Here is a 13,713-nt window from a genome sequence, read left to right as displayed (position 1 = left end):
TAATCTGGGCAATTCGTGTTTTTGTAAATATTTATCCATTTCACTTAGATTGTCAGTTTTATTGGCATATAATTGGGCAAAATAGTTCTTAATAATTGGTTTAATTTCATATTCATTGGTAGTACATTTACCCTTTTCATTTTTGATACTGGTAGTTTGGTTTTCTTTCTTTTCTTTTAATCAAATTAACCAATGGTTTGTCTACTTTATTGATTTTTTTTCATAAAATCAGATCCTAATTTTATTTATTAGTGCTATTTTTTAAATTTCCATTTTATTAATCTCTTCTTTGATTTCTCAGGTTTTCTATTTTGGTGTTTAATTGGGGATTTTATATTTGTTCTTTTTCTAGCATTTTTTTAAATTGCATGCCCAATTCATTGGTCTGCTCTTTCTTTCTTTTTTTTTTAATTGATATAATTGTTTAAAGATATAGCTTCCCCCCCCCAAGTACTGCTTTGGCTGTAGCCCACAAATTTTGGTATGTTATCTCGCTGTTGCCATTTTTAGTGAAGTTATTATTTCTGTGATTTGTACTTATTCTTTCTATGATTCCTTTTTATGCTTATTAATTGATGGATGACATCTGATTACACGCTGTTAGTGAATGATTAACACTTCTGTGCATTTACTTCTTTAAATTCGTGGACCAGCTGAGGCCCTAGCCTGAGCCCAGTATATTGGCCATTGCTCTGTTTTGCCTTTGCTTTCCTCTGTTACTGAATTTTTTTATGCAGAACTCAACACAATGGCCAGCCAGGAATCAAGAGCACTAGTGAAGAAAAGTGCTACCCAGCACCTGAAATAAAGGTGATGGACTCAAGACACAGAATGAAACATATTTTTGGACATAGCCAGTGTGACAATTTGTTTTGCTTGACCATATATATTTCTCACAAGGGTTTTGTTTTCCTTAATTTTTTTCTTTCTCAATGAAAAAGATAAAATGGAAGGGAAAGAAAAAATGCTTGCTAATTTAAAAAAAAGAAATTTAATTTTTCAAAAAAGGATCTTTCACACTACCAGAACATAAATCCATTTAAAGTTTCTGTGAATTGGGGCAGCTGGGTGGCGCAGTGGATAGAGCACCGGCCCTGAAGTCAGGAGGACCTGAGTTCAAATCCGGCCTCAGACCAAACACTTGACACTTACTAGCTGTGTGACCCTGGGTGAGTCACTTAACCCCAATTGCCTAAAAGCAAAAAAAAAAAAGGTGTCTGTGAATTGAAGAAAGCAACCAGGTAGCTCTATTTCCAGGTTAATATGTAAACTCCACATTTGTAAGCTCTAAGGACTGTGATGAAAGAGGTATTTGGCATTAATAGTTTCAAAATAATTTAATTCTTAAGGGACTTGTAAAATATAAAGGGTTTAAAGAGACAAGGATATTTAGGAGACATAACTATATTGATAATGATTTGTCTCAGGGGCACCCTGTCACCTCCAGGACCAAAAACGAAATCATTTGTCTGACATTCAAAGCCCTTCATAACCTAGCCCCATCCCTCCATACCTTACACTGTCCTCCTTCTCCCACCCTGTTCTATCCAATGACAATGGCCTCCTTGCTATTCCTGGAATGTGACACACCATCTCTCAGTTCTGAGCATTTTCCCTGTCTCTCCTGCTCAGAATGTTCTCTCTCTTCATCTCTACCGCCTAGCTTCCCTGGCTTCCTTCAAGTCCCAGCACTTAGCACAGTGCCAGGCACATAGTAGGCCTTAATAAATGCTTACTGTCTTAGTGATTGAGTTACAGCTGCTGTGGATTTCACCTGTAAAAGGGAACAACTCAGATCTATACAGGCATGACTCAGTCAGTTAGTCTAAATGTACTGTTGCTGGACAAAAGTATTTGGAACAAGAATATTCTTATCCCACCAAGATGACTTCATCAAAGTCTTAGATGTTGTACTAGATTTAGAAAAAGACTCAGTTTCAAATCCTAGCTCTGCCACTTACTACCTGTGTAACAGACAAGTCACCTAATCTCTGTGAGTCACAATTCCTCACCTATATAACAAAGGGGGTTGGACTTCACCATGTCTAAGGTTCCTCCTAGTTCTATCCTATGACTGTTATCTCACAGGAAGATTTCTTCCAAGCCAAAATAAAATTCTCACTATTTAGCCTTATTAAATTGATCCTGTCAGTCTAGTCACACACTCTTTCCTTCTTATTAAAAGGTTGAAGTGACATAGTGACAAACCTATGCTAAGGGACAGAAGACATTGTAACACATTCCATCTACCACCACCACCCCACCACCTCCTTCAAAAAAAAAAACTGGATAAAAAAACTGGGTTGTGGAGAGATTAGGGAGGAAAGGGTAGAGAAAATCTGACAAATATTTATTTTGGCTTCTCAAACTACACTGACCCCAGGGTTTTTCTGCAGAGCCAGTCATCTATTAATGCTATATTTAAATAATTTCATAGGTTTCAGCATTCTCTAGCCTTGAGCAACATGAAGCTTAGAGTTTAGCGCAGTTCCTGGCACATAGTAAACATTTAATAAAGTTTTGGTGATTGACTGAATGAAGCATTGTTCACTGAACCACTTTCGTAAGACCCTTGTTCTATCAAATACTGTGCTAGAATACTATAGAACACTCTATTAAATTTTTAATTCTTTACATAAAAGACGGGTACTTCTGGCATCCAGACCCAAAAGGTAGGGTAAGTTCCAAATCCCTGTCACATGGTCATTTCATTAAAAAATGAGAGATTTCAAAGGGTACACCCTGCCTGATCTATATGGACTATTTGATACTCCCTGAAAACACTGCTTCATAGCTACCTCTGTGTCTTTGCATGGGCTCTCCCACTTCTGGAGCACTTTCTCTCCTCATTCTCACCTCTTGGAATCATTGTTTCCTTCAAGGCACAACTGAAGTGCCATTTCCTACAGAGACTTTTGCTGATTCTTTCAGTTCTTAGGGCTTCCCACACCACTACAGGCAATTACTTAGGATATATTTATTTTGAATATATTTCACATAAATATTATGCCCAACCTCCCAGCCTATTTCCATAAGATTCCCCTCACTGATGGAGATTGATTATTCAATGTTCTGCACCTACTTGAGGGGAAGAGTTGTCAGGAGCATGAGAGAAGAGAGATCCTGGTCTTCTGGCTTCTAGCTTCCAGAGAGAAAGCATATAGTTCCAGATTCTCTTTAGACAGAGTTCCCTGAACAAAGAGAAAGACTGGAAAGCAGCCAACACGTAGGAGAGGGGGTGCATTCACTTACATGTACATGGTTTTCCCCTTGTTGTTTGTTGTTGCTGTTGTTATTTATTGTTAATTGTTTTCGGTTATGTCTGACTCTTTGTGACCCCATTTGGGGTTTTCTTGACAAAGATACTAGAGTGGTTTGCCATTTCCTTCTCCGTATCATTTTACAGATGAGGAAACTGAGGCAAACAGGATTAAGTGACTTGTCCAGGGTCACACAGCTAGTCAAATCTGAGGCCAGATTTTAACTCAGGAATATAAGCACAGAGTGCAGAATTCTTTTTATTGCCTTAAATTTGTTTTTCAAAAAATGAGCACTGGATATTTTAACATGTAAATAACTGAACAACTGAACATTTTACTATGTAGTAGGGTCGTGTCATATATGTCTTACAACTGCATATATTTGTAATAAAAAATTAGTAATATTTAGATAATTCATTATGTATTTATAAAAATGGAAATTTTCATATCAAAATACACTTCTCACTAAGATAAATAAATAAATAAAAATAAATAAATGAAATCCAAGCAAACCTACCTACACAAAGTTAGAATCAACTCTGGTAGGAAGTCTATAACTAGCCTGCCTCCTTCCCCTATGGCTACTAATATTCTGGACTAAATATTATTTAATTTTTTATTAAAAATTTATTATGTTGACATGTTTTTTACTCCGAATCATCTTCAGCCAAGCTCTGCTCATTCACAATTCCCTGGCTAATTGTTGGTAGCTTAATCAGCAGCATCTAGAATTCTGGTGTTGGAAGAGATTTCTAGAAAACTTGCAACATTTGCTGTAGTTGCCCACCGACTTCAATGGAAGTTGTCAAGTGGTTAACAGCCTTTTCATGTTTACATTAGGCTAGTAATTCCTCACCAAATGTCTAAGGTCAAATCTGAACTTAGGTCTTCCTGATTTTAGGTCAAATGTAATCGAATAAAAGCTATTAGTTTCTATTCTAGTTGTCCCTAATAGAATATAAACTCTTTGGAGGCAGTAATTGTTTCTTTTTTTTCTCTCTCTTTGTATTCCTGATATCTAGCACAACATCTAGTACTTAAAAAGCACCAAGCAAATGCCAGATGAACTGAATTGAATTGGAATTATATTGGATGGGGCTAATAAAATAATTCACAAGGGAAAGTGATCCTAGAGAAGAGTAGACTGAGTAGGATAAAGATGAGAGTTTGAAATGAGATAATGAGTAGATGTTTGGGCTTAAGCATATTAAGAGTGAATCATAAAGAAAAAGCAAGCCAACGATTGGGAGGCAGGTAGGTTCCAGCTCTACTATAAAGAAAGAACGCTTAGAAGGCACAATTTTATTACTGAATTAAAGGAACACGTAGCACAAACCAGTCCCACGTTTCCAAAGCAAGCATGTGGACCTTCTCAAACTTGTGGACCCAGGCAGTAAGCCAGGCCTTAATGAACTCCTCCCAGCTCTCTCCAACTCAAAAACAAGCCAGCAACATAACCTTGGTGGTCCCTTTTTTATTAATTGAGATGCAACTGCTAGTGCTATGTGTTTTGCTGACATCCATGTCACTTTTCCTAATGCCCAGATACAAAAATACTTTTAATTAGCCATAAATGAGAGTGTACACACACCACTTCTAATAGACACTACATTTTCCTCAAAGTTTGCATCAAAGAACATTAAATATTGCTTTGATGCCAGTGTATCATCTCTTTCTTATTAATTGAGATGAAACCATGCATAGCCTCACACTGACATTTCTGTCACTTTTTCCAATACCCAGTAATACAAATACTTTTAATTAGCCATAAATGAACATGTACACACAACATTCCCAATAGCCACCATGCTACTGTCCAAGTTCACATCAACACAGATTAAACTGCTGTTATTGGAGCCTGCTTACTCTAATTCCAATCAGTCCAATTTCCAAGATGGCTTGGAAATCTTGTTTTTAGCTCTTGGTAGGTAAATAGAAATAAAGCCACATACACAACTCTGGTAGATTTATTTTGACCCTGGGTCTTTATTTGATAGACATGCATGCCATAAACATACTAAAAAGCATCGTAGAGCTTTGTGTTTCCCCTAAGATGGTGATAAAATTACTTTGTTAAATATTTTGGCTCAATGTTCTATTTCCAGGGACCTGGGCTTCTCAGTGGTTTCTGCATTTGGATGTAGCTCTGGGCAGGTATAGAATGACTCCCTTTTTGCCAGGTACAATAAAAATGATCCAAAATCAGAGTGCCTATGTCTTAGAGACCTCTTCTCTCTCCAGCCACAGAACCTCTCTTTGCCAATGTTAGCTAATCCAGGCTGTTATTGACTACTTTGGGGCCGAGTCCCAGGACCCTTAACTTTCTTCAGGAATGTAGCAATTGAACTTCTTAAGATTATCGCAGGTCATAAAATACTTCGGTGTGTCCTGAAGTGTGGAGACTATAAAATCGCTTTCAGCTTGGAAAATATAGCAAAGGGTCTCCAGTGGCTGGTCTCTGAGGCATTCAGATCTGCTCTTACATTTCTGCATAATCGTTCCTCTGTTTCATAACAGGGTTCATTTTGTATTATGTTGCCCAGCATAAGTGGTAAAGAATGGACTAACGTCAGATTCTTTTGCTTCTCCTTGTGAATCACAAGTAAATGGTCTGTTCACAGCAAAGCATTGGCTGAAAGAAGCACTTTGTGGATTTGGGGGATGGGAATGGCAGAGAGAAAAAAAGTGTTCTCTTAAACTTTGCTTATTTTCATTTCTCATTAAATAGGATCCTACATTTTCTTTGCTGAAGTGTTTAAAACCTTTTCTAATGAAAAAAAAAATCTAATCCTATATAATCACACCAAAAGTATTTTCTTTCTGTTCAGAGAGGATACAGTGTTAAAATTTAATGCATACCTCTCACAGATGATAATAAAGACAGTCAATTCTAAATCCGATTAGTTTAACTTTTACAGATTAGGGTGAAATCCCACAGGATGGGAGAGAGTCACCAAATATAGGGATATAACTCTGAGGCACAGTCCATATTCAGATGTGATACCAAGCTGACAAGATACAACTTTCTGTCCCTTGGATGTGACAACCAAGGATAAATTTCTGTTTCTTCCTGCTACTTGGAAAGTCAATCTAGGTAACCCTCCCTATTTACAGAGAATACTTTCCTAGGGATCCTAGAGTAATTAAATCTACAAAAAGTGCATTGTACCTCTAGCAAATGATAATATGGAGGAGCACAAGAGAGTTCTGCACTAAGAATAGGAAGACCTAGGCTTAAGCCTGGGCTTTGCTACTTATTAGCTGTGTGACTTTAGGTAAATCCCTTAACTTCTCTGAATTTTAGTTTCTTCATCTATAAAATGAAGGCACTTATACTTGCCCTGCCTCTCTCAAAGGATCAAATAAAATCATACATATTTGTGAGAGTGCTTTTAAAATTATAAAGTAGCACATAAATGTAAGGTTATTATCATTATTGTCAATCAGTATTAGTAACTAACAATCACTAATTGGTATTCTCCTTGATACTCTCTTCTCTGTGGGTTTTCATGACCCTATTTTATGCTACCTAACTATCTGACTACTCCTCAGTCTCCTTTGCTGGATCTTAATCCAGGTCATGCTAATTAACTGTGAATGTCACACCAGTCTCAGACCGTGGCCCTCTTCTTTTCTCCTTTTATATTATTTCATGTGGTGGCCTTCAATCAGTTCAATTAGCATCTCTGTAGATTATCTCAGATCTATTAGTCCAGCCCTAACCTAAAATTTCACATCTTCAACCGCCAAATGAACATCTCAAACTGGATGTTTTATAGATACTACAAACCCAACCTATCCAAAACTGAATTCATCTTTCCCAAAATCACATGCTCCCCTCTTCCCAATTTCCCTGTTACTGTGAAGGGCTACCGTCCTCCCAATCAGTCAACAAGCATTTATTAAATACCTACAATTTTACTGATCATCAAATGCTTACAAGTTAGGTGTTATATGCAGCTCTTCACTCTAACTTACCATCGCCACCCCCCCATATGTAATAATTTGCCAATTCCTGTTGATTCTGTCTTTATAACATCTACCGTATATGGTCCCTTCTCTCCTCTGACACCGCCACCACCACCCTGGTGCAGATCCTCCTTACCTCATGCCTGGACCACTGCAGTAGTCTTCTGATTGGTCTCCCTGCCTCAATTCTCTCTCACTCACCATCCATGCTCAATTATCAAACTGATCTTCTTAAAGCACAGGTGGGATTATGTCACTCCAGTGGTTCCTTATTCACGTCAGGATCAAATATAAAATCCTCTGTTTGGCTTTTAAAGCCCTTCATACTTTTCCATTCTTCTTACACTTTACCGCCCCTACCTCCATACTCTTTGATCTAGTGACACTGGTCCCCTTGATGTTCCTTGAGCGTGACCCTCTGTCTCTGGATTCCTTGAAAGTTCACTGAATGTCACCCATGCCTGGAATGCCCTTCTTCCTCATCTCTACCTCCTTGGCTTCTCTAGCTTCCTTCAGGTCTCAACTAAAATCCACCTTCTACACAAAGCCTTTCCTGATTCCCCCTTAATGCTAGACCTTTCCCCTTAAGATCTCAATGAGAAAACTAAGGCAGACAGAGGCTGAGTGACTTGACCAGTGTAACGCAGCTGGTAAGTGTCTGAAGCTGGATTTGAACTCAAATCTTCTTGACTCCAATTCCAGCACTCTATCCACTACTACCTAGGTTGTCTGGATAAAAAGCCTTCATTTGGCAACCAAACAACCTGTTAATGAGCGATGAATGGCCATGTGCTATATGTCTAAATCATTTGGCAATGCAGTTTGGCAGAGGACAAAGCCCTTTTTTGGATGGATCACTTTGGCAGACTGGTGAAGTCTGTGGACCCCTTCTCAGAATTAAATTCATAAAGTAAAATTCATTGGATGACAAAGGAATCTAATTATATTAAAATAGTTATCAAAAATATTTTTAGAGCTCATGATCCCCAGGTTAAGAACCCCTATAGGAGAAAGTCATGAAACATCAAAGCCTCTATATGGAAGAGTTTCTTGTGCTTACTATTTAGAAAGTCAAATCTCAAAAATAGCTGCAGTTGGGTCCTTCCATGGTTTCTTCACAAGCATTAAGTTTTATAGCAACCAATTTTCCAAAGGAGGGCTCATTTCCTCCCTCAGGCTTGCCCTAGGAAGGCCAACATGACTGTCAGTCACCCATATATTCAATCATTAACAAGAATCTGTAGCATTTCCTGCTGAAATCCCTCTCATTCTTAAAGATCTAACTCAAATGAGACCTCTTATATAAAGCTTTCCCTAATTTCCTGTTGGAAGGGATTTTTTTCCTTTTCCGAGCACATAGTATTTATTATCTGTGTTCATCTGTAACAGGTAAGTGGTGTAATGGGTTGAGAGTTAAGCCTGGAGTCAGGAAAAGCTGAGTTCAAACCTGGCCTTAGACAGTAGCTATGTGACCTGGGCAAGGCATTTAACCTCTGCCTCAGTTTTCTTAACTGTAAAATGGTGATAATAATTGTCACCTTCCTCAAAAAATTGTTATGAGGATCAAAGGAGATAATATTTGCAAAGTTCCTGGCATACAGTAGGCACTTAATAAATGCTGGTTTCCCTTCCTTCCAATCAGTTGGCATTTATCACTTTATTTCCTGAAGTGATGGATTCTTTGTGCCCTCAATGCAGTTTTAAACTTCGGAAAGGTAGAAACCATGTCTTCTAATTTTTCATCCCTTACTGAGTATAACAAAGTGCTATGTAGCCCACAGCAGAGGTTCAATAAATGTTTGTTAATTGATTGATTCAATGTAAATTAATCTCAAATGATCTGGCAGAAGTAATAAACCTTGTATCCACAATTCAGATGTCATACTAAATCAATAAGGAAGTTAATGTATGGCAAGAAGGGCATCTACAATGTAGTATCATGGGACAGGCACTGGCTTGATTCCAGACATTCACTTTGCCCCCTCACAAAAAATCTCTGTGATTTTTGGCAAGTAACTTAATCTCAATTAAAGGGAGGGACAGGACTAGATGGTCTCTAAGGTTTCTTCCAACTCTATAATTATATGATTTCCATTTTTCAGCCAAAGAAATAGTATCTATTTGAAAGTTCCAATTGAATTGCACATGAGAGACCTGTTGCTGTTCTTCAGTGTTCCTTCCCCTCGTTGTCACCCATCAGTGTGCTTCACCTCAGACTAGCAGGCACATGTGTCTTCACAGCTAAGAAGAGCCAACCTCTGGTTGGGTTAAATCAATGATTACTCAGGGGTAAATGACAGTTTTCTGCCTTTAGAGTAAATCTTTTAAGTGGGTGTGAAGGAAAAGGAAATTATTTCCTCATTAAAAAGAATAGAGGACCAGGAATGGGAAATGAAAAACCAGATATTCATCCAAGCTATTAGAAGAAAAGAAAAAAAAATACAAGAAATAAAGCTTAGATTCCTGTGAGCAGAAAAAAATTAAAACCAATCTGGGGTGCTTTCATAAATGCAGTAATCAGGCAGCTCTGTGCTTGCTTCTCATATTCGAATTTTTTATATTTCATGAAGTATTTTTGTATCTGTTTTGGCTAAATTTGGCCTCTTACCAAAGCCTAATGACTCTACTTTATGTTAAGCTTTTTGAAGGATCTAAGCTTAAATCTTAGGAAGGGGAAAAAAACCTGTTAATTTATCTTGGAGGAAAAGATGTTATAATTTGAATGAAAAACAGCAAGCAGACAGATAAAAAGGAACTGGCACAAAGCTCAAGCAATCAGGAATATGTTTTGTACCTGCAGGCTGAGAAATTGTCTGCAGCATTGTATGATGTTATTACCATCGTCTATTTTCACTTGTGCGTTAAGTTCAAAAATAATTGTGTGAAGACTTGAATGTTCTCCACAGATTTAATATTTTAATAAGCACAAAATATTAAAACAGTGTATGTGTTGACAGTAGTACTTACATAGTATTAAGCACACAAATAAAATTACTTTTCCTTTCATGCTAAACCTGCTACGTTGACCTTTCATCAGACCCTGATCATTTCAAGACTGGACCACTATGACATTCTCCTTATTAGCCTTTTCTACTCAGTGCCATAACAAGGGCAAGGCAATAGAAAATTAGGTCTAGGATGGAGAACATAAAAGGTGCTGATCAATTAACCAATCCATCAACTCTCATTTATTAAGGTTATTGTTTAGGAAGCTGGGTGGTTCAGTGGATAGAGTGCCTGAACTGGAGTCAGAAAGACTTATTTTCCTGAATTAAAATATAGCCTCAGATACTAGCCGTGTGACCCTGGGCAAGTCTATTAACCCTGTTTGTCTCAGTTCCTCATCTGTAAAATAAGCTGGAGAAGGAAATGACAAACCACTCCAGTATCTTTGCCAAGAAAACCCCGAAAGGGATCATGAAGAGCTGGACACGATTGAAAAACAACTGAACAAATTTAGGCAGCTTGGTTGTACAATGGATAGAGTGCAGAAAGAATCGACCCTTACTAGCTACTTGACCCTGTGTAAGTCATTTGACCTAAGTCTCAATTTCCTCATCTATAAAATGGAGATAACAGCACCTACATCACAATATAATATATGCAAATCTTAAGTGATATATAAATTATATGTTGTTATTATTATTATTATTATTATTGATAAAATGCCTACCATGTGTCCTAGAGACACATACATCTCTGCTCTTCCCTTCCCCTGGAAGTGTCAATGGCCTCCTTTCTGAGCTCCAACTTCAGCAACAAAGATATATGTCTTCCTTTCATCAGCAACACTCCCAGCAGGGATAGAAACTTAGCGGTATCTCACAGTGGTCTTCCCTCACCTAGCAGTCATAGCTCTGACCCTTGCCTGAGACTCCCTTCCCATGCCCCAACTCCCACCCTCACAAACCACCCTATCTGCCGCAATCCTGCCACTCAACCTCAGGTAAATTATTACTAGTCTTTTATCAGGTAAATTGTCAGGTAAACTATTACTAGTCTACACTTCTACCCCTGACTCATCCCCCAGTCATCAGTGTTATTTGCCATATTAAGGCTATCATCTTCACACAGTCTTTGGACCATTACTCCAATGCCTGAATTTAGATTTATGCTAGTGAATTACAAATTCTTATTAACTCAACACTACAATCTCAGGAATCTTCTTCCTCCAAAGTAAATAAATAATCCCAACTATATCACAATATACCTCAAAATCATATGTACTACATATAATTTTATGGATATCTATTCAGTTTTATATCACCTGCATTTCCCCATGTATTTAAGTAGCATTTGCTTCTCTCTACCCACTCCTGCCAGTTACTTTCTATAAACATTTTTTTAAATTCTTGTAACTGATTTGTTGTTGTTCAGTCATGTCCAATTTTTTGTGACCCCATTTTGTGACCCATGTGTTTCTTGGCAAAGCTATTGGAGTGGTTTGCCATTTCCTTCTCTAACTCATTTTACAGATGAGGAAACTGAGGCAAACTGGGGCTAAGTAACTTGCCCAGGGTGACACAGCTGATAAGTGTTCAGAGGCCAGATTTGAACTCAGGTCTTCCAGATTCCAGGCCACTTTATCCACTGAGCCACCTAGCTGCCTGATATTAATTAATTAATGAAAAAAACATTCTAACAAATTTTTCGTTTATAACAAAAATATATATATACTGTTGCTTGGGTTTATGTAGTTCTGTGCTTTGTGACTATGCCGGTAATATCTTGTTAATTTCAGATGTGTAATGACCAACTCTTATTTTGTTTTATCAGGTGAGCAAATGGAAAGCTATAGTATACAGTTCTCCCATAAGGAAAGTGAACCTGTTCTTCTAGTGGGATCTTCCTTACTAGAAGTCTGTAAGTACAACCTAAATGATGACCTATGGAGATGTCATAGAAGAGATTCCTGTTGAGATACAGATTCCTGATGATATAAATGAACTCAAAGCTCTACTTCCACCTTTGAGATTCTGTGATTCTTTATATCCTTTAAAGTCAGTCCATTGTTTCTACATCAGGGACAGCAGTCTAAACAAAATTTTTTTTTTAGAAATTATTATTTCTTTTCCCCTTTGCCCCTGTTTCTTCATGTTAAGCCCTGTCCATTCTTCTGTTCTCTCCACTTAGTAATTTGCCTACCTTCTCCAACCTTATTTCGTCCCAGGGTCAACTTTAAGGCTCTATCCATTCATGAAAGGTAGTAATAAGACAGCTGAAGGAATTGGAGTAAGAGGACCTCGGTTCAGATCCTGGCTCTGTGAGTCTTGGGCAAATTCCTTCCCCTCTCTATGCCTCAGTTTCTTCATGAGCAAAATAAAAGGGTCGGACTAAACGACCTCCGAAATCCCTTACACTTCTATATCTTTAATCCTATTGGCCAGTTTTCAACATTACCCTACCTCATCTTCCTGCCTATGGCCCACTCCCATTCCCACTCAGTCCATTCTCATTTGGGTACCATTATTCCATGGAAACTACATATGTATATGTGATGATATATTTTACTTTGGACATTTGGTGGTCTGCATTTTTTTCAGCTAGAATTTATGAACTGCTCAAATGACAAACTCAATTTAGAGTTTTTGTTTTGCTACAAAGTTGGATTTTTTTTGTTTGAGGGGTTTGGACATGAAGTCAAAAGATCTAGATTTGAATCCCAGCTCAGATTCTTACTAACTGTTTGATCATAAGGTCAATAAATCTTCCTGAGGTTCGATTTTTTCATCTACAAAACAAGGAAAATAATAGTTGTACTACCTGCTTCACAGGGTTGTAGAGAAGTGCCTCAAAGTTCTATATAAATGTGAACTATTATTTGACTGGGGTCATGAGTTTCTTAAATGCTAGAACTATGTCTTCTCCCTTCTCTCTCATGTCACTTCTTCCCCCCGCCAAAAAAAAAAAAGAGGACAGATTTGTAAGTAGGGGATAGGGACTGGACCAGTGCTTTAATTAGTATAGGGAACTACCAGATGAGGAGATTTCTTCTATACCTGGATATCTGTACTTTCTTGTCTTATAGACTGCCATTTACAGTCTCAGAAAGTTGCCTATAGTACTAAGAGATTGTGACTTTCAAAGGTCACAGAGCTAGTATATGTCAAAGGTAGGATTTGAACTGAAGTCTTCCTGGCTCTGAAGACTACTCTTTATCCATTATGGCATGTTGCCTCTATATATACTATTGGGCTAAGTATCAGAAAATTTTCCCTGAAACTATTATACAAGGATCTGTTTACATATTTTCTCCTGTTTTCTTTCTATTTGTAAAATAAGATTAAAATTGTAGGGGTTTTTAATGAATTCTTTTTGCATTTAATCTTCTTCCTTCCAATACCAACTGGCCTCCAAAGGGTATCCATATTTTTGGGCCATGTGATCAGAACTGTGAAACCTGTGTTAGGTTGAAGTACCCTAGCTGAGCATCAAAATTGCAATCTTGGATTAATTTTAGGTCATTATAATCATGAGCATGAAG

This window comes from Phascolarctos cinereus, unplaced genomic scaffold (genome assembly GCF_003287225.1).
Source record: "Phascolarctos cinereus isolate Bilbo 61053 unplaced genomic scaffold, phaCin_HiC Scaffold_3;HRSCAF=262, whole genome shotgun sequence".
In the NCBI taxonomy this organism is placed as follows: Eukaryota; Metazoa; Chordata; class Mammalia; order Diprotodontia; family Phascolarctidae; genus Phascolarctos; species Phascolarctos cinereus.
This window is presented reverse-complemented; position numbering follows the sequence as displayed.